Consider the following 21,069-nt stretch of genomic DNA (forward strand, 5'->3'; position numbering starts at 1 on the left):
ACATTGTCCTCATCTAAAATTTTTATCCTACCTGTAACACCCTACACCTGCCCTAGTCAACAAATCCAAATGCAAGACAACACATTCATTGTTGATGCAACTTAGACAATAGTTAAGCATTACATCGAAGCTAAAATCAAGTAAGCATGACATATAGTTAATGAGAAATAAAATTGTTAAAAAAACAAGCAAGAGATGTTAATATGGCCGACATACAAAATTTGGGGTTAAGGTTGATGGAAAATGGGCTCAAGATATGAATCCTTGGTCAAATAATCTGTATGTAGGGAAATGTCTCGAGCAAGGGTATCATGTCTTGAGACATAACCTTATGTCTCGATACACTAGACTAAATATAATTACACAAGTAAATTATAACATAAAACTATGCATATACTATAACGCCCCACACCCGACCTGACCATCGGATCTGAATGTGTGATGTCACATTACATTGCCTAAACAACTCAGGCTATCTTATTATATAACTACAAAATCTAGTTCATAATTATCAATCAAGTCAATTTAAACATCAATCATGCTCACGCATAATATTATGTGGTTATACAAGGTAAAATTTAGAGCTTGGAATCGAATCTAGCAAAATTGTCAAATTTCAACATAGTCTCTCGAGACAAAAACTGTATGTTTCAAGATTGGTCTTATTTTATTTTTGAAAATTTCAAATTTGATGTTAATATGTATCGAGACACTAGTGTCTCAAGATAAGGTCCCTTATATGGGTCTCTAATCTATTGTAATTTGATATGTAAAATTAGGCTTCTATAACATCTCGCTCGGGGAAGTCCTGATTATTTAAGTGTCATTTATAAAAGTTAGGCTTAAGGGTAAGTTTCAAGTGCTTAATGCTAGAACTCAATTAAGTGTAAGGGCTTTTTGAATGCACTAGCAATGCCCTAGTCTGGGGGATTCTGAACGAAAGGAAAGGAACCATGGTGAACTCTGGTATGTATAGTGTATAAGATATTCTGAAAGAACAAAGCTTATGACTAACTATGAAGAAAGGTAAGTATGATGAACCAAAGAGTGCTGATAAGAATACATATAGATGAATATGGCGCATAGTATAAAAAAGTACTATTGTTGAAGTAGTGTTCACCCAAAAGCCCTTTTCAGCTTATAGAATGGGTGGACTCCGACATGAAAATAAATAGACAATGACTCCTTATTAGGTTATAATGATAAGTGAAATAGAAGTGGTAATTACGAAAGGAATGGTTATAAGGTACGAGTCCAAGCCAGTGATATAGTACATCTAGTGACCAATGTGGTCCCATGCTAGCTAAATTGTGAGCAAAGCTGGTTAGGGATTAACCGAATGTGAACTAGAAGGGCTTAAGGCTAAATGAGTAATTGATTAAGTTCCTAGAGGTGGCAGATTGTGATAAGGCCACTCAGTCTTGATGTGACATTTACCAAGTTCCCATAAAGACTTGAGTTAAGTTAAAAGGACTCTCGAGTTAAGTTAAGCGAGAGTTATCTTCCTTCTTGAGAACTAGAGCTAAAAGCTGGTGGAAGCATCTCTCTAAGATGAGTCTGAAACCATAATTTTTGTTAGTGATTTTCCCTCCCAACAAGGTAAGTTTCATGAATCTGCTAGTCAAGGGAACATATATTTCTAAGTATGTTTTAAGAAATAAGGCTTAGTGATACGCCTGGATTTTAAAGTGATGGTAAAAGTTATCCGAATATATTCTAACAAAGTGTCTCTGTTTATCAAGGTAGAAGAGGTTGTAACATCTCGCTAAATGATGGGTCTGGAGCGCAAACTATTGATTTCACAATGAAAGGCTAGATTTAAAGTTTAAATTGCCTTTGAGATTATCAGGTGAGTCCCTAAATTAACTCTTGCATTTGTGTTATGTTTATCTAGAAACTTCTATGATAAGTGGCCAAAGCATGAGATTGAAACAAGTAAATTATAATGTGACCAATCTGATAAGAAATGTAAGACCTATGATTTTGAATGACTATGGTGTGGTTATGTCTGAAGTGAGTCTGATAGGAAGTGAACGTGTGTTTCATAAGCATAAGAATGTTTATCATGAGTGAGTCGATGCATGATGAGTTTCTGTTTGTCTCCGGAGTTGTTAAAGGGGTCCTCGGGACTAAAAACACGAATCTTTGAAAGGACAAGTCCATGAACATGGAACTGAAGAACATATCATGTAAGACCATAACTGGTGGGTTATGTAATCATATGGAAAGAATACCATACTGTGAAAGATCGTAACTGGTGGATTATGGCATCATATGGGACATTTAATGAAGGTTATTACCTAATGTGGTTCTCTATGTATCCTAGGATGCTGAGGGGAAAACTCACTAAATGTGAGTCTAGGCAAATCTTTATCGCCTAAATCACCAGGAGAAGAAAAACTTTTGTGGCAAAACTCTGGATAGGTAAGCCTATGTGGCGAACCGGTTAAAGGACAACCTTTGTGGCAAAACTCTAAAAAGGTAAGCGTATGTGGCGAACCTATTAAAAGACAGGCTTTGTGGCAAAAATCTGGAAGGGTAAGCCTTTGTGGCAAACCTCTTAAAGAACGACTTTATGGAAAATCTGTGAAATGACGTCCTTTATGGTGACCTCTGTCAAAGGAAAGCCTCTGTGGTAAACTATAGGCAGGAAAGCATTTGTGGCAATCTCCATAATGAAAGCCTTCGTGGCTATATCTGAAAAAGAATGCCTTCGTGGTGCAACTTAATGACAAGATGCCTTGGTGGCAATTCTATAAAGGAAAGCCCTTATTGCAAATACGAAGGAAGCCTTTGCGGCTATTTAAATGAAGGAATCCTTCATGGAAATTTTTGAATGAATGGCGTGTAAGGAATTAGGAAAGAATGGCATGAATGGTTCTTTGAAGGCAAAGTAAAGATAGGAATCTAAAGGTATGGTAATTGTAACAGATAGTATTTAAGGATTATCTCACTAAGTTCTTATGAACTTTCTAAAGTTATTTCCTGATTCAGGTTGTAAAGGAGTATGCATCGAGGGACGACGCCAAGTCTACGTCAAGGAGTTGCAAACTGGGCTATTATGCATATAGAGGAAGTTAAATGGCGTGCTTAAGTCTGGGCATAAGTTTATTAAGTAGAATTCCAATATGTATACAGTAGGTTGAGAGATAAAATAGAAATCGATGAAATTTTATTATCACGAATTGTATATATAATCCATACAATGTACATTCACAAGAGACTTTGTCATATTCATAGATAGAACTTATACATAGGAAAAACGTTTAAGTTTCATTTGTTATAGGACGTGACACCCAATACTTGTATTTAGTTCATTGGGTCAGGTAAAGGATGTTATAGCTTCCTCGTTATACTTAAGGAGCTTATTTTCGAGCAAATTATTGTTTTTTCTCTATAGTTTAATGTAGTTTGTAGATTTTCTCTTTAATAATTGTTTAATTTATTTTTGTGCTCATTTTGAGACACAAATTGGCGAAATGCACCATTTGGACCCTAATGATCAATTGAGTGTTATATGAACTCGACAATGGTCAATTTTGAGTGAAAACATCAGCAAAGAGGGAGTATTATGATATCAAAGGTTGGGTATCACAATACCCTGAATAGTCCTGGAATGAAAATAAGAATGAAGATCATCTATAGTGGTATTCTGATATCTTTTTTGGGTATCGCGATACCCAACCTTCAAGGGGAACTACCCATTTTGAAATTGTCATTGATATTGCACGATATCACTGTCGTCAGAGGACAAAAATTAACATCAAGGGTAGTCCTTGTCCAAGCACCAATCAAAAAGACACGTTCAGGAGCATTTTGGTTAAGAAAAATAGGTTAGAATTGTTGCTAAAAAGGCCAAAAATTTGCTAGAGAGAGAGAAGAGACATTAGACACAAGTTTTAGGATAGTTTTCCTTAGAGTTTTTCTTCATCTTCTTTAGGGTTTAGTCTTCTCCATAGTTGTAGCACTTAACTTATGCAATTCCTTTATTTTTATTTTTTACATTTTCTTAAATAGTTAAGTTAGCTATTATTATAGCTTTGGTTTATTTACATGTTTTGTGCCTTAAACTTTGTTCTAATCACATTTTAATCTTTAGTTTAATTCATTGTAGTTTGCTTTCTTTTCATTTATCAAAAATCTTAACTTTAGTGGTCTCGGTTCTTTATTTCATTTTTAGTTGGTTACCTTTACACTTTTCCAAGTAAAAGTAAAAACTTTCATCTTTTCATTGAGTTTTATTTCAATGGCTTTCATGGTTTTTTTCTTGTTGTTTGTTAACTTAGAAATGGTAAATGAGTGGCTAAATATTTAGGGATTGATTGATGAAAATGTTGGGAAATTGATTTTTGGGTTTGGAGACTAAATTACAAAACTGAACTAAATCGAATAGACTTGAAAACCTAAGATTGATGTCACTAAGGGAAAATCAAGATAAGTGAGATTGAGAGGAGATCTTATTGGGAACCAATTTGATAAGTCCTGGGTTAGTCGGTGAGGTCAAGAAGAAAGCGAACTAAGTTGTCGAAATTGGTAAAGGTAAGGTCGAGAGGTGAAACGAAACCAATTTAGGAGTAATAACAATTTAGATCCCTAATTCGAAAGTCAACCAACCACATGGAAACGTTTGAAAAAATCCAATTTGAAAACAATTTTCTTGCAGAACGAAAAATTAAAATTATCAAAACCGACCCATTTTGTAATATATACAACAATAAATATTGAACCGAAATCATACATGTGTTTTCGGATAAGCGAATTCTTAATATTTTCTAGATTTCACCCAAACGATCTTCTTTCCTATTCTTGTACCACGAACTACTTCGAGTGTTGGTTTGAACCAATTGAATTGAAACACAAAACTAGAAAAAGTTCTCTCCTTTTGAGGTGAAAATAAAAATTCCCTCTTCTTAATAGAAATCGATAGAATTTCTATTCTAGAAAAATATATTTAATAGTTGAGAATTAATTCTCTTTATTTTTCAGCAGAATAACAAAATCTCAATGTTGTGTTAATAGCTCTATCAGTGCCATTTATTTATGGAAAGAGAAAGTAGAACCCTTGTTGAGTTGTAGTGGTTTATTTCAAATAGAAAAACAACTTTCTGCTTAGAGTAGGAGAGGGGTGGACGGCGCACCCTAGTATTCCTACTAGGGTTGCCACCCACTTCATGTTACATGAGGGGTTTTGGGCCTCTCTCACATCGGGTCCAATTACGAGTACTTCCTATCCCTTTTTGACGTAGTACTTTGTAATGTGATCCAAACTGATACAATTTTTTTATTTCCCAAAATAAAATTTAATATTTATATATAAAATATTTTTATCCCTATTGTACACCTAGTTAAATTTTGATGATTTTATACTTGGTAAAATTTTAACGATTTTGCCCCTGACAAAATTTTGAAAAAATATGTTCAATATTTCACAACTCAACTTTTCATTATGGCCAAATGATTTATTTTCATTTCCAAGCTTCAAAATAGTCCAATAACAGAAACTTATTCTTCTGATCATTTTTTAAGTAATCCATATAGGATTGCAAATTTCCATTTCCATTCCAATATTTGGAAACCTACATTCATTTCAAAATTATTTTATTTCTTCATTTCAGAGAAAACCATAATCATTCATGAATGTTTCCCATTTCTCTTTCTCTATTCATTCCTATTCAAAACACGCAATTCATTTTTGGTTTCAAAAAGTTAGCAGAGGGACCGATTGGACATATGTAGTTGAGGATCAAATAATTATAATTTAGTTCTGACTTTTCACCTATTAATGATAAAATCATTTACTCATAAATTCATTCCACTTTAGCATCGTGACTGAGCTCTTCGTAGTGACATACAATTACGAAAGTAACTACTCAGTGCTCATCTAATGACCTTGTCATTAGTGTGTTACCCTCATAGGATATCCTTGATCTCTTTGGGATAATATCCGATCTCCCAATATGATTGATAGCACTAGAAAGAGCATAGGTTTTCCTCCTTACTTATTGGTTAAATTGTTCCCATTTAGTTATCCATAGCATATATTTTAGCATTTTCTGTTTAGTAAATTACATATTATAACTCAATAAATCCTAGCCTATTTTCTCCTTAATTTATCTATCTTTTTGCATTAATGTCGCTGCATGAATTAATTCAAGATTGCATCCAGAATTGTTGCTGCACCTAATAGTTATTTGAATAAGAGCTAAAAATGCCTAAGCTGTCCAGCTAGTATAACCAACCTGTACGTCCAAGGATAAAATAATTCCGAGGAAAGAACACCTGTATTGTTGGAGGAGCACATAAAAGGCTGACGTGCGATCAAAAAGGAGAGCTTTTTCTTGACCATCATCATATTCATCCTACTTTAAAGCTTGCTGCTATGGCAGCTTAAGCCTCTCTCGGGTGAGCCAACGTGAAAATTGATGCAAAGTAGCTTCTGACGAGGAGACGTAAGTGCGGGACAAGAGGGAATAGAGAGATTTAGTTGAGTTGTTTAGGAATAGTAGTCTCCACTCAATTTTTCTTATTTCTTTCTAAATGTTGGTGATTACTCTCTGTTTCTTCTTGTATGGAAGTACACATGAATTCTTGGTTAAATGTTATCTTATTCAATCTTGTTTTTATTGTTTAATCTTGGGGTTTGAATGTGTCTAGATACAGAAGTGTTATTGTTGTCATTGACACTGAAAAGTGTAGTGATAGTTTGTGCCAACAAGTATTACAATGGAAGTTGAGTGAAGATTAGATGAATTTTTTCCACTTGTTTTTAATAGTGCCATACTGCCATCATCAAAAGGTGGGGGTTAATGTGCATGTTTAAGTCTCAGATTAAATAGAGGAGTGGTGCTTGGCAAGATATACATTGAAATTTATTGCCTCGACAATCACCTATTCTTTTATACCTTGTGAGCATTTAGTATTCTACTGAAGATTCATGTTGGGGATCCCAGTTTATCATTTTCATATTTTATTTTATTGTTTTCAAATTGTTGCTTCGACAACTATCCTCAGAATTTATCTCGCTTCTATCTAGTTATTGCAATGACATTAATAGACAAAAGACAAGCATCCCTATGGGATCGATATCCGACAGACTCACATCTTTCTACTACTTGCATCGACAGTGTACACTTGCACATCATTGCTGTGACGATAAATAGTAGATCAAGTTTTTCCGCCGTTGTCGGGGATGTAATTTTTTTTATGTTTATTTTTGTTTTTGTGTGTTTTTCCACTGTATTTTCCTTATATAATATTTAGTATTCATTAACTGATTTTTTCTTTGTTGCTATTTCTTAAACTTCGTTTTAGGTGTTTTATGACCCGAAGCAAGTCGAATTTTCTTCCTGATTTTGATCTAGAAATTGTAAGGACTGTTCGAAGTAGACTTTGCGAACAAAGAAATATGGCTTTAATAGGGAACAATGCAACCATACCCCAGATGCAACAGAAAAATGTTAATAACTCATTGTTGCCACAAGATGCTCACATACAAAATAGAACTATATGAGATTTTGTAGTACCTGTCTTGGACGATTTACAACCGGGAGTTGTTAGACTAGCAATCCAAGTTGGGAATTTTGAACTCAAGCCAGTAATGTTTCAAATGTTGAATTCTAATGGAAAATATGTTGGACTGCCACATGAAGATGCGAGAGAACATTTTAAATCTTTTTTATTGATCTATGCTTCCTTTAGTCAACATGGCATTCCTGATGATGCCTTGAAGATGCAATTATTTCTTTATTCCTTACAGGGAAGGGCCCGCACTTGGTTTTTTGGGTTACCTGCCGAATCACTTACTTCTTGGGATGCACTAGCAGCACAGTTTGTTTTGTGTTTAACCTGCCGATATTACTGGTTAGCATCAGCTAGATGATGAAAATCTTCACACCACATGGGAATGTTATAAATCCTTACTTCGACATTGTCCCATGCACGACCTTCAACCAGAAACACAAATTAAGATTTTGTATAATGGGCTAAATTCAATACAAGGAATCTTGTCGACACATCAGCTAATGGACCTCTGTTAGGTTGTAGTTATAATGATGCTGTGAGAATTCTTGAGAGAATTGCTCAGAATGATTGAGTTGCACAAGCAAAAAATACTCCAGGGGTTATTGAGTTCGATGCAATAACTGCACTAAGTGCTCCAGTGTCTTCTCTCACAAACATGATTAAAAATATGCAAGGGACTAGTGGCATTGCATCTATACAAGTCGCTCAGCAAGTTGATGTTCCTATTTTTTTTTGTGAGATTTTTAGTGACAACCATAGCTATGAAGATTGTCCACAACATGCAGAGAATGATTGTTATATTGTTAACATCCACAACAATTCTTATGGTAACTCTAACAAAAACTCTACACGTACCAACCACTTTGGGGAACTCAGAATGCTGGACAAAATGCTGCAACATTCAGATATGAGAATACATCTATTCAGGGTAATTATAATTCAAGATAAGGGAATTATAATCAACAATAGAAAAACTAAAATCAGCACATTCAGATGCATCCACAACAAGGCCAGACACGTCCACACCAAAATTCGATGCAGCCACAACACTTTTCAATACCGAATTAGCATGTTCAACGACATCGATAGCAATCGTACACTCAAGCTTCTACTTCTGACCCATTAGCAACTCTTGAGGTGTTAACGCGGGAGCATATTACTCGCACGGAAGCTATCATACAAGGGAATTCATCTTCTATTCAAGCACTAGACGCACAATTAGGACGATTTGCTTCAAGTATGAATACTCGACCACCAGGCTTATTACCCAGTGACACGGAAAATCCCAGTCTGAGGGGGAAAGAACATTGGAAGGCTATCACTCTTAGGAGTGGTAAACAAACTGGTGAACCATTTATAGACTCTATTGTAGCACCTCAAGATACGGATGGAGTGATCACTGGTGGAAAGGTTGAATCTGAAAAGGTTGCTGATGCATCAGACAAAGAAGTTCCACAATTTGTCACTCATATGCCTAATGTTTGACCTTCATAACTTTCGATGCAATCAAAGGTGTCGGTGCAAGCAGATGTACCTTTACCTTTACCTTTCCAACAAAGATTCTATAAGAATGAGCATGACAAGCAGTATCAGCAGTTCCTAGGTACACTAAGCAACTGCAGATCAATATTCCTTTAGTTGACGCTCTGGTACAAATTTTGAGTTATTGGAAATTTTATGAAAGGCCTTTTCTCCAAGAAGAAGAAACTCACTGATATTGAAATTATTGCACTCACAAAAGGCTTTAGTGCTGTGTTGACAAATAAGTTGCCCCCTAAATTGAAAGATCCTGGGAGCTTTACCATCCCATGATCAGTTGGCAATCATTATTTGGGCAAGGCTTTATGCGACTTGGGAGCTAGCATTAACACTGGCAACTAGTGCCTGAAACACACTAATGACATGACATTTGTATCCTAGCTATTCACTAAGTTCACACGGGCTTTAACTTGTATACTTTAATCTTTTCATGACATTAACCATATAAGAAGGTTAATTTGGTACCAACTCTTCATAGCATAAAATGTTTCAATTCAAACAAATACAAAAGCCATATTTTGTCAAACAAGTCTTTGATCACATTTACAACTACCTTGAACAACCATGTTTATTATACACATACACATATACAAATATATATATACAACAATGATTTCAACAATAATAAGCATAATAACATCTAATACGAACTTACCAAAACACTATAGTTGCCGACACATTGACAACTACTACTCAATGACTTTTCCTTTCCCGCAATTATCAACTGACTGATCCGTTTTTTGTTATGCAAAACAACAAGCTTGGCCAAACCTTTTAAACTTCAATAATGGGGTTTTCATGTTTTTATTTCGGTAAGAAGACCAAATGAAAATTATAGCCTTTTTGTTTTGTTATTTTAACATATTTTATTATTAATTTACTTATATTATAAATTTGTTTTTCACCTAAAATATACATACAACCATCCACTATAAGTCATAATGGTGTAATTTCCATTCCAAGACTTGCAAAAACACTTTTTAGCTCAATTAACCAATATTAATCAATAGCGATTAAGTTTTATGACTTTTACAATTTAGTCCTTTTTCTTTAATTAACTAAAAAATCACTAAAATTTCCAGACCAAACCTCAATACATGTATATAATAACTCCATAAATATTTAATAAAAATCTTTACAGACTCGGTTTACTGAAACAAGGTCCTGATCCTCATTTTCCAAAACCACTTGACTTTAGGGACAAACCACTTGTACTTAACTATTTGCTCAAATAACAAAAATTATCAAATCAAAATTCAATATAATACTATATTTGACTCGTAAATATTAAAAAATAAAATTTATGGTTTCACTCGTCAAATTTGAAACCCTAAAACCATTGTTTCTGACATCGCTAAAAACGGGCTATTACATCTTATCTCTAGACAAGCCTCATTTGTTGTTAGGTATTTTTTTGTTTCGATGTCAACATGTCTCGAGGCAAGGTCCTTTATGTCTCAAGACTGGGTCTCAAAACCAACCTCCTTATTTTCTTATTTTAACTTTGATGTTTGGTTGTGTCGAGATAAGGGGTTCTTGTCTCAATACCTGGAGCAAGGCAAGATTAATTTAGCTTCAAAGTTTATTTTTGTCAAGACAAAGGTCGTTTGTCTCGAGATTTTAATAGGATTGTCTCTAGACAAACATCCAAAGCCTCGAGACACTAAGCATGTAGGTCTAAATACAAGGCAAAATTTATTCTTATGGTATCAAAACATGATCATATTATCACGAGACACAATGGTAAAATTACCCTAAATGCACATTTTCAACAATCCAAACTAAACCAAATGGCACCTTAAATGTACCTAAACTTTACATTAAAGTGACACCATCAATGTAACACATCTAAACACAATCAAACATTATAAAATTATAACCACCAAGGCATCAACATTTAAGTATCTATTTCTCATAATCAAACTTATATAAATTAGCATTGTTATCTACTATTTAAAATTCAACGTATAAAACTTCATAGGCCAAATATCAATATACCAAATTGACATTTTAAACAACATGACCAATGTAATAACCTATTTTTCCCAGCCCATAACCAAATTAATAAAAATCAAAATAATAAATTAAATGTCCAGTCCAGATACAATTTACACTGGCCCAAATCCTGATTGAAGCCCATATGTACGAAAAACATATACAGTAGCCTAATTTTTGACCCGTATGGCCTAATACCCAATTACATACCCAAACCCAAATACATCAAGCCTAAACAGCCCAGGATTTTTTACATTTTCAGAAACCCTAAGGGTTTCCAATCTCAGCCGCCGCATGAAGAAACCCAACCCTTCCGCGCGTGTGTGCCAGCAGTCACTGAGCTTCCGCGCAAGTCGTACCTCCACGCTAGCTGTACCTGCAACAAACACAAGTGACAAGCAGCACGCAACTAGGATAGCAGAAAAAATGGGATAACAGACGAGATTTTTGGGGGATTAATTTTCTTTTATTTTGTATTTTCGACTAGAAAAAGAGCCGACTGATTCTTGTAAAGGAGAGGACGAATCAAATAAAAAAAACAGAGAACAAATTGAGATCAAGCAGAGATTTTAGATTTAAGCCAGACATTTGCTTCTTCTTTTTTTTTCCTTTTTTGTTTCAATTTATTTTTTTTACATAAAACAGTAGATAATAAGTGAAAGAAAAGGAGGGCCTACTTGTTTGCTTTGCGATGCCTAGCCTTCAGATCAGCTCGAAAAAGGGCTAAAATCGCAACTTCGATCACCGTTCACGGTGGAACCACTGGGGAGGCGCGGTGGATTGGTGGCGGCTAAAGCAAGGTACGAAACCCTAGCAGAGGAAAAGGGGCAGTAACCTTTTTTAAAAAAAACTTTAAGGTGCAAATGTTTTTTTTAAATAAATTTTTGTTTAAATAATGATACAATACGGCGCCATTTTGACCTAAGGCCCTTAATGCCAAAACGACGCCGTTTGGAAGCCATACCCGATGACCCGACCCAGAGGCGGCTAGATTTGCATGTGTTGGTCATGGTAGGGATATTTGCGTCACTAGTCCCTCTGTTTTAGTTCATATTTCTAATTCTGTTTTCTTTTTTTTTTAAATTTACCCATTTTGTTTCGGATTCTTTCGTTTTGGTCCATTTTGCAATGCAACATTTAGGCAGGCAGGGAATATTTCCCTTTTGGTCCCGTTGTTATTCGCACATTTTGCTTCGGCCCTTTTTTTATTTTATTTTTGTTTTTTCTTTTAATTCCGTTTTGAGTTCAATTTAATCCCTACTAATTTAATGTGCTTGATTTTCTTTAAATTTTATAATTCTGTTTTGATTTTCTTTAATGATTAAGCGTAATATTTTTTATCTTATATTATTATTTTACGTTTTATATGTATGGTTTTAAGTATTTCTTTTCACAAATTTTGTGTATTATTATTACTTAAATTTATCATATTTTCTATTTTTTAATGTAAATTTGATATGATTTTGTATATATTCTTTGATGTTTTATTTTGTAATAATTTTAAAATTCACTTTATATATTTCTATATTTTAAAGATTTATGTGAAAATATTTTTATATAATAATTTTTATAAATACATATATGATTTATATTAAATTATATTACTCTATATATATATATTATTGATCTCATATTATCATAATCATTAATTTTAAGTTTTCTTTCAGATGTGTTTATATATGTTTTTATTATATACTTTGTTTACCTCAACTTTTTATATATATTATTATATGCATACATTATTATTTATATTAGGTTTTCATGAATTATTTATTTAGATTGATATATGTATATTATTTTAAGTATTCGATTTTTCTTCTTGTATAATATCTACTTTAAAATTTATTTAGATGCTATTATTTTATGAAGTATTTATTTTAACGCTATTTTTATTTATTTCAAGCTTTCATATATGTATTTTAAATTTATTTTAATGTATAATTTATCAATTATAATTTTTTTCTTTCATGGTATTCATTTTTTATTTATGTTATTGTGCTTGGTATTTCTTTTAAAATCGACTATTAATTCATTTAGCTTTCGAATGTTGATGTTGATATTTGCATAATGTGTGATATGAGATTATGGCTCTCACGTGTATTGTATTGCTTACTCGTTTATTGTTTCTTTATCGTTCATTAGGGTGCATTTTAGTTTACGAATCATCATTTCGCGTTGTACATTATTATTCCATCGTTTTTTATTCGTTCAAAAGATTACGTTTAATATAAGTATCAAAATTATTTTACGCAAAAGTTTCTAAAAATAATGCGATACTTGAAATTTGGGGTCCTCAAGAAGATTGTACCCTAACTCACTGGGTTTTAATTTTTCTTGTTGGATTTAAGAAACCGAGTATCCCTTTTTAAATCAGAACGTAAAATTTCAAATAAAAGCCTATTCTTAGGGATTCAATTTGTTGTTTGCTAACTCATTGGATATGATATTTTGTTATCTCGAGATAAGGATCCTTTCTTTTTTAAATAAAAGCAAACTCATGTGTCGTCTTTGGAACTTCGAAGAATCGTGCTCTAACGTACGGGGTTTCAATTTCCTCATTGAACCAAGATGGCAAAACATTTTTTGTTTTTAGATACACAAAGTTTCAATAAAGGGTTTTAAAGGTTAGCTTATGCTCGAAAATTCAAATGTTGCATCCTAACATACGGGATACGACATTTCGTTGCCTCGGGATGAGAAGGTCTTTCTACATATGTTCAAATTTATACAAATATTTAAAAATATATCATTAATAAAAGGGGGATCGTTTTTAATAATTTTGAATTTTCGACGTTCGACTTTAAGACATTAAATAATCAATTCGGTACCAATTTTGGGCGTTACGAGGGTGCTAATCCTTCCTCGTATGTAACTGACTCCCAAACTTGATTTTTTTTCTGAAACTCGTAGACCAAAATCATTTTTAAGGTGATCCGATCACACCTCAATAAAAGATCGATGGCGACTCAAATTTTCATTTTTTAAGTCGACACTATTTTTGTCTTGTAAAAAAGTGGTTTCGACAGCTTGGCGACTCCGCTGGGGACTGGTTAGAGAGTCGAGCCGTAAATTGATTAATTTTTGTCTTTTGGTTGAGAAATCAATTTTTTTTTAAAATCATGACTCCCCCTTATGTATTATTTTCATGATTTTGATTATAATATGTTTGTTTGGTTGGTCCAAATATGTTAATCTGCATTTGCATTTTGCAATTCATAGGTTGGTCAATTTTACCCCTCTAAGTAAGAGTGAGAAACTAGTCCTTCGTGAGGTTTTCACCTCCGTGCAGGATAGTGTATTGCTTTCGGGATACATTCGTACCTATGTCTTCGTGAGATTTTCATCTCCGTACAGCCATAGGTTAATGTATTCCCCTGAATTGAACTCAGTCCATATGAGCCTATAATGGGTGAGGATTGAGGAATTTGCTAGCTCAGGTACCTTTGCCCTAGAAGCCAAACCTCATATAGTGAACTTTAGGAACTAGCCCTAGATAGAACTATGCCAAACCCCTAGAGGTTACTCGAGTAGGTACTCTATTTATTCCCTTGTTTGCTTTTACTTTGTACTAACTTGTTTTTGTTTTGTTCTTATTATGATTGCATTTCATTGTCATCTGAGAAAAGAGGTGTTGATTCAAGTTTGATTACTAAATTAGAGAGCTTATCATGCAAAGTGAATTTCTTAATAAAGTGGAAGATAATACGATTGCCTGAATATATTCCGAAAAACACAAGAAGGGTGATAGAGGAATACATGACTTTACTTCGTAGCTCGAGGATTCAAGCTGATTATTCAAGAGTTTTTGATAATCCAATTTCCTTAAAGAAGCTAATGAGCATTACAAGGATAGGCGAACAATGGATCTCAACCAGGATCAAGCAAATAGAGATAGAGGAGACACCCCTTTTGAAGAATTCGCAAGGTTTATCTTAGCATCCGGATGAAGAAAGAGAAGATGTCTTTGCCTGGAGTATGAGGGCAAAGCCGTATATATATCCGCTGTATGTAAAGAAATTTTTCTTCTAGTAAAGTTCTCTAAATGTAATTGGTTCTCTAAATGTAATTGAATCAGAATCAACGTCTCTTTAGGCATTCATTTCATACATTTGCATTACATAACATCATATGCATTAAAATCCATTGAAAGATTCTAATTAGGTAAAATTATTTCAGTTAATTTGGAAAACCAATACCCTTACGGTATCCAAGAAAAGACTAGAGAAATGGAACAAATGTTGGAGAAATTAGAGTGAATGCAAATACGGATGCAGGAGCAACTGACCAAATTTCAACAGGATATGAGAGGTATGGTGATAGAATTACAGAGGACTGTGACGAGCCAGTTTCTAGCTGGAGAGTTAGAAAAAGGGAAAGACTTGGTGGTCCACTGTGGGATTGATAATAACAATCTTTCCTATTCCCTAGGTTGTACTTCGATAAGTATACAGGTTCAGTCAGATGCACGTCCACAAGGGGCACTCTTTACTATTAGACCCCAACAAAATTAGACTGGTACATCGACGCTGACGAATTACTCGATAGGCTCAGGTTCTAATCTAAAAGGCAATCTAACCAATCTTGTTGCCCTTGATGATCCAGCAGAAACAAAACAGGCGAGAATAGAGCACCCAGATACTGTAAAAGCCCTAAAGAAGAAGGGGAATAAGGTGGATAATGCAAGTAGGTACAACAAGGGCTACTCAGAGCTTTTTAAAGGGAGAATCTTACATGAAGACAAGTACAAAAAGGCCCCAGTTCACGCCTATATCGATGTCATATAGCGTGCTATATCAGATCCTATTTAATGCGCATGTGGTGTCCCCTTTCTACTTAAAACCCATGCAGCCCCCATTTCCTAAGGGATACGATGCAAACACCCAGTGTGAATACCATGCAGAATTGCGGGGCACTCGATAGAAAATTGCATCGCATTCAAAAAGATAGTTGAAAGACTCATCAATATAGGCGTTGTCAAATTTGATAAGGCCACCAGTGCAAAAAAACCGCTACCCAATCACATTGATAAAGAGATGAATACGATATATGAAAAAGAGTTGGAAAGCGTTTATATCAATGCCATATATGAAGACACACTTGAAAAGGGACCTTGTCAGATATCCACCCTTATAAACTGGGGAGCGTTTAAATAATCGGATTGTAGAAGAAATCTCTGTAGCATCTAGGGTTTACTTAGAGTAATGTTCAGAACACACTTGTTGCTTTTAGCCTAGAGGCAATAATAATTCCTTTATGAAACAGGCTCATGTATGAACATCGTTATTCTAATAAAATACATCTTTGCATTTATTTTTGAGCCAATATTCTTTTATTCTTTTCGAATAATTATTTTGGATTTCCTTCCACATCATTCTTTTATTCGTTCATAATCATATTGTACAAATAATTATTCATAAATTCATACATTCTTTTGTATATTCTTTGGTACTTACTATAGGTCCCCAAATATCAATTACATGAGTGACGCTGCTACAGACTCAAAATTTCCTTTTGAGCGAGGCATGTGTTTAGGGGGATCTCATGACTTTTAAAATGACATAGATTGTAGCCTATCTCCGGACTTGTTGAGGATGGTAGAGGAGGAAGGAAATTTTACCTCCTAAGGAAACAATGGAGATTGTGACATTAAGGGAACATGCATAACCGAAGAAGCAAAGCAAGACCTTGTTAAGTTACTTCAAGAGTTCAAGGATGCCTTCGCATGGTCATAATAGGATATGCCCGGGTTAAACACTGATATTGTAATCTGAACAACATTACGGTATGAAAAATTGCAGTATGTTCAAGATTAACATCATGAACGATGCAGTGAAATTTCTTTGCCGGGACAACGCCTTTCTCTTTGACTTTTATAGCTTTGCCCATTGAAGTCGAGTTGCCATCTCTCCGCTTTCTTTGTTGGATTTTACCCTAATTGAAGAGGAAGATCTAAAGTTTTCCATCATAGTCAAATGCACCAAAAGCAAATCTCGCCCAGAAAGCTCTATGAAAGAAGCTTGACACCAAATAAGATCATTCGCATACAAAATGGAAGTGGATGTGAAGGATCTTGTATGAAAGATTTTATTTGGAAAAGCATTGATTCTGATCGAAAGGGATAGCAAGGACTTTCCTAATCATATGAGTTTTAAAAAAAATAAAAAAATCAAAAAAATGAAAATGATGGAAAAAGAAAAGGAAAGGAAAAGGAGAGGCCAAGGCGAAAACCCGCAAAGGGCACTTTGTGACCAAAGGTGGATTTGAGTTGAAAACCCGGAAAGAGCGACTAAAATTTTGAGCAAAATGGGGCCTAGACGTCATCATCATCGAAGGTTTCTAATGGGAATTCCTTTATTTTTTAGATCATTAATTGCTTCATTAAATGGATAGAGGCTGATTTATACGTCAATATCATTATATTCTAGAGAAGATGGTATCAAAAAATGCATTGAACTTGAATGACAACGCGGTAGCTGAGGTTTGTAATCAATTCAAAACCAGACCCTATGATTCATCACTGTATTGCCTAGAAATGAATAGTAAGAACATTGCGAAAAAATGACTTAGACTTACAATAACTGGCATGAGAAATTACCATTTGCCCTCCTTACTTGTCGAACATCTATCAAGACTTTAACTGGGGTAACACTTCTCTATCTGGTTTACGGGATGGAGGTAATTTTACCCATTGAAGTTAAAATCCTTTCTCTCCAGGTGTTAGATGAGCTAAGGTTGGATGAAGCAGAACAGATCCAATCGCGATGTGACCAATTGAACCTAATTGAAGAAAAAAGGCTAAAAGCTATTCATCACGGTCAGATGTACCAGAAATGAATGATACGAGCCTATAACAAACAGGGTCGGCCCTGAGAATTCCACGAGGGAGACCCAATGTTGAAAAAGATCCTTCCTACACAAAAGGATTTTAGAGGAAAATGGATGCCAAATTGGGAAAGCCCTTACGTTGTAAAAAATGCCTTTTCCGGAGGAGCTTTAATCTTGAATAAGATGGATGGCCAGATTTAGTCAAGAAGTACTTCACCTGAAGAAGGAGAATGGACCAGGGTGAAAACCCGCAAAGGGCGCTTTAGGTCCAAAAAAAACCAAGGCGAAAACCTGCAAAGGGCGCCTTGAGTCCAAAATATAAAAATAATAAATAATAAAGAAAAAGAAAAATGGAGAGGCTAAGGTGAAAACCCGCAAAGGGTGCCTTGAAACCAAAGGGGATTTAAGTTGAAAACCCAAAAAGGGCAGCTCAAATATTGATCAGAATGGGCATGCAGTGGTCTTGCTATACTTGAATCAGTAGGAAAGGGTATGCGACATCTTAAGGCATCGACAAAGTACTGTAGATCTTCTAAACACATGTTAAACTCAGAACGATCTTCAGAAAGTTTGTATAGAGAAGTTCAAGCTGCGATATCTGGGGCACCTAGTCTCCATAATATTTATATTGAATTTTTTGTTCTTAGATATGTGTTCCTAACTAATTTCTTTGATAATTTCGGAGCCATGCTCTAAATCAATTCTATTCTTACCCAATGTTACGATCTCTTGCAAGCATGTTGCACTAGAATAATGATTAATGGACTAACAAAACTTTCACAAGGGAAGTTTTGCATATTACTCTAAAAGTTTCTAAATAATACGGGAATCTGAAACAAGACTATTGTTTAGCACGCACCAAGCTTAAAGGTTGGAAATCTAAGAAGGAAGAGTCTAAATTAAGACTTTCTCTTTGGATTTTGTTGTCAAAAATATTGATTGAACAAAATGGCAAGATGTCAAGTTGGTGACAAAGCTTAAATGAACAAGCAAGCAATAATCACCAAGCAATAAGAAGAGGTTTCCTTAGAGAAGAAAATTTATTTGTGCATTAGCATTTGGTATGAAACCCTAGAAATGGTGTAAGGGAACAAAGAGTTTCACATTCTGTATCCTTGAATTGTGATAGCAGAGGATTGAGAAAAGACCAGATCTTTTTACCCTTGGGTTACAACGGGAGAAAGATGGTACAAATTTTGCATCCCAGCGGATCGAACTTGGAGGTTGACAGTGGGGGAAATATGATTAAGTGTTTCTTTGGCGATGCCAGCAGAGCAAGAAGGCATTGCAACATGTCAGTGATAAAGCCTTAATACACTTTGAGCAACAACAACCTAAGCGATAAAGAAAGATCATTCTCAAAAAATGACATTCTGTATTCATACAAACATCATTCATACGCGTCTAGTTAGGAGCATTTGATTCATTTTTGTCATGACATCCTAACCACTAGGCATAATTAGGTTCATAAAATGAATTATACAAGTCATGTTCCCCAGAGAACAGATCGGTGAAACCATAAAGCCTTGTCTCCCTGAGCAGCAGTGGAGTAGGTTAAAAAAATAGCAGATCATGTCTTCCTGTATTGGCAGTGAAGTAGATTGAAGATAGCAGATCTTGTCTTCCTGTATTGGCAGCGAAGTAGATCAAAGATAACAGATCTTGTCTTCTTATATTGGTAGCGGAGTAGATCGAAGACATCAGATCTTGTCTTCTATATTGGCAGCGATGTAGATCAAAGATAGCAGATCTTGTTTTCCTGTACTGCCAGCGAAGTAGATTGAAGATAACAGATCTTGTCTTCCTATATTGCCAGCGAAGTAGATCAAAGATAACAGTTCTTGTCTTCCTGTATTGGCAGCGAAGTAGATTGAAGATAGCAGATCTTGTCTTCCTGTATTGGCAGCGAAGTAGATCGAAGAGAATAGATCTTGTCTTCCTGTATTTGCAGCAAAGTAGATTGAAGATAACAGATCTTGTCTTCCTGTATTGGCAGCGAAGTAGATCGAAGATAACAGATCTTGTCTTCCTGTATTTGCAGCGAAGTAGATCGAAGGTAACAGATCTTGTCTTCCTGTATTGGCAGCTAAGTAGATCGAAGATAACAGATCTTATCCTTCTGTATTGGCAGTGAAGTAATCGAAGATAGCAGATCTTGTCTTTCTATATTGGCAGCGAAGTAGATCGAAGATAGCAGATCTTGTATTCCTATATTTGCAGCGAAGTAGATCGAAGATAACAGATCTTGTTTTCCTGTATTGGCAGCGAAGTAGATCGAAGATAGCAAGCCTTATCTCCCTGAGCAACAGTGGAGTAGGTTTAAAGTAGGAGATCTTGTCTTCCTGTATTGACACCGAAGTAGATGGAAGACCCAAGCCTTATCTCCCTAAGCAGTAGTAGAGCAAATCAAAGACTGTAAATCTTATCTTCCCAAGGTAGTAGGAAAATAGATTTAAGCCATCAGTCCTGTCTCCTTGAACAGCAGTGGAGTAGGTTGAAGATTATGGATCCTGTCTCCCTAAGCAGTACTGGAGCAGATCAAAGACGGTGAATCTTATCTTCCCAAGGTAGTAGGGAAGCAGGTTTAAGCCATCAGTCCTGTCTCCCTGAGCAGCAGTGGAGTAGGTTGAGGATTGTACATCTTGTCTCCTTAAGCAGTAGTGGAGCAGATCAAAGACGGTGAATCTTATCTTTCCAAGGTAGTAGGGAAGCAGATTTAAGCCACCAATCCTATCTCCCTAAGCAGCAGTGGAGTAGATTGAAGAATGTAGATCCCGTCTCCCTAAGCAGTAGTGGAGCAGATAAAAAATGGTGAATCTTATATTTCCAAGGTAGTAGAGAAGCAGATTTAAAACACCAGTCCTATATCTTTGGCATTACAATGAAACAGATTGAAGCTACAACAGCGAATCTTACTTCCTGGGCAGTGTAGTGGAACATATTGAAGCTACAACAATGAATCTTGTTTCCCAGACATTACAGTTAAATAGATTGAAGTTACAACAACGAATCTTACTTTCCTAGCGTTGCAGTGGAACAAGTTGAAGATACAAGTCTTATCTCCTTGAAGTTGCAGTGGAGCAGGCTGAAGATAGCGAATCTTTTGTCCCAGAAGTTACGTGGAGCAGAGTGAAGATTGCAAGTCTTATCCCCTTGAAGTTGCAGTGGGGCAGAACGAAGATGACGAAT

Source organism: Gossypium raimondii, chromosome 13 (assembly GCF_025698545.1).
Source record: "Gossypium raimondii isolate GPD5lz chromosome 13, ASM2569854v1, whole genome shotgun sequence".
NCBI lineage: Eukaryota > Viridiplantae > Streptophyta > Magnoliopsida > Malvales > Malvaceae > Gossypium > Gossypium raimondii.